The sequence below is a fragment of the Anopheles ziemanni genome, assembly GCF_943734765.1.
Source record: "Anopheles ziemanni chromosome X unlocalized genomic scaffold, idAnoZiCoDA_A2_x.2 X_unloc_86, whole genome shotgun sequence".
Lineage (NCBI taxonomy): Eukaryota > Metazoa > Arthropoda > Insecta > Diptera > Culicidae > Anopheles > Anopheles ziemanni.
In genome coordinates, this window is record NW_026689857.1 from 40,623 (window position 1) to 42,500 (window position 1,878).

General features: G+C 50.2%; 2 non-coding genes across 2 annotated transcripts in view; both read left to right on the plus strand.

The window, feature by feature from the left end:
* The first annotated feature begins 977 nt into the window (after positions 1-977).
* Positions 978-1,132, plus strand: LOC131292677 (5.8S ribosomal RNA). Its single transcript, XR_009190290.1, has one exon. It is a non-coding gene; the product is annotated as a 5.8S ribosomal RNA (ribosomal RNA).
* Positions 1,133-1,619: 487 nt separating this feature from the next.
* Positions 1,620-1,878, plus strand: part of LOC131292675 (large subunit ribosomal RNA) — a 4,085-nt gene continuing 3,826 nt past the window's right edge. Inside the window, exon 1 of the ribosomal RNA XR_009190289.1 lies at positions 1,620-1,878. This exon is cut by the window's right edge and continues 3,826 nt beyond it. This is a non-coding gene — a ribosomal RNA (large subunit ribosomal RNA).

Here is a 1,878-nt window from a genome sequence, read left to right on the forward strand (position 1 = left end):
GGTTCAAAACATACCATCGGTACCCTATTGAAACACACAAGTCGATATCAAACCTCATGATTGTGTAGTCCTCCACTGGTCCACGCCGCTTCGGCCGTCCTGGGTAAAATGGAACATTCCAGCTTGCCCTATGTGGAAGAGGGCACATTACTCAATACTGTGGTGTGAAGTATAAAGATCAGTTCTCCCCTGGTCCACGCTGCTTCGGCGGTCCTGGGTAAGATAGTTCATTCTAGCTTGCCCTATGTGGAAGAGGACACTTAATACTTCGTCTCTAAGCGGCGGCTTGACTCCTCCCTACGGGGAACGGGTTTACGCGCACAGCGGCGGCTTACGCACTATGGCAGTCATGGATGCCTTACGTTTCTATGAAAAGTGTGTTCCTCCCCTGGTCCACGCTGCTTCGGCAGTCCTGGGTAAGATAGTTAGTTAAGATAGTTAGTTCTAGCTTGCCCTATGTGGAAGAGGACACGTAGACTTACTGTGGTGTGAAGTATAAAGTTCAGTTCTCCCCTGGTCCACGCCGCTTCGGCCGTCCTGGGTAAAATGGATTCATCCAGCTTGCCCTATGTGGAATGAGGACACTTTATGCTTCGTCTCTAAGCGGCGGCTTGCTCCTCCCTACGGGGAATGGGTATACGCGCACAGCGGCGGCTTACGTTATGGCAGTCATGGATGCCTTACGTTTCCATGAAAAGTGTGTTCCTCCCCTGGTCCACGCTGCTCCGGCAGTCCTGGGTAAGATAGTTAGTTCTAGCTTGCCCTATGTGGAAGAGGACACGTAGACTTACTGTGGTGTGAAGTATAAGGTTCAGTTCTCCCTGGTCCACGCCGCTTCGGCCGTCCTGAGTAAAATGGATTCATCCAGCTTGCCCTATGTGGAATGAGGACACTTTATGCTTCGTCTCTAAGCGGCGGCTTGCTCCTCCCTACGGGGAACGGGTATACGCGCACAGCGGCGGCTTACGCAAGTTAGTCACCCTCGGCAGTGGATCACTCGGCTCATGGATCGATGAAGACCGCAGCTAACTGCGCGTCATAATGTGAACTGCAGGACACATGAACATTGATAAGTTGAACGCATATTGCACGTCGTGGGAACCTACCATGATGTACAGATGACTGAGCGCTTATATTTGAGAAATGTATCGCATACATTTAACTACGCCGTGACACCGTCACGAGACGTGCACCATGATGTTAACTAGGGTCGCGACGACCCGCTAGCATTAAAGAACCCGTGGTTTACAATATACTGGCATTGGAATTCGAAGTATTTAGAGCGTCCGTGTTCCCGCGTGAGGCGGAAGTACGAGGAGAAGGCGTGCTTGTGGTGTCTGTGGTGGTGTTTACTGATGTCTAGCTTCAGCTTATTTATTTATTTAAATAGAAGCGAAGATGTCAAAGTAGCGTCGAAGCAGCAGCGAATAGCACAAATGATTCAAGTATGGAAGTTGACCAAAGGAACACAAACAAACTAGCGTATGGGCAAAGGAAGGTATCAGTGAGTTAAACCACACGCGGGCTAACAGCCCGTTAACCGAGTCCAACGGTACATATTGGACATTGAAACAAAGTAGTCGCAAGCCAGATGTGACGATAACAACCGCAAGGTACATAAGCCTCAGTTCATGTGTGACAACCCCCTGAATTTAAGCATATTAATAAGGGGAGGAAAAGAAACCAACCGGGATTCCCTGAGTAGCTGCGAGCGAAACGGGAGAAGCTCAGCACGTAGGGGTGGCGGCCTGTCCGTCTATCCGATTCCGTGTACTGGTGCGTCTCACTATCCGTCATCTTAGCGCTTTTCAAGTCCAACTTGAATGTGGCTCAGAACCCATAGAGGGTGATAGGCCCGTAGAACAGCGCCCGTTGGAT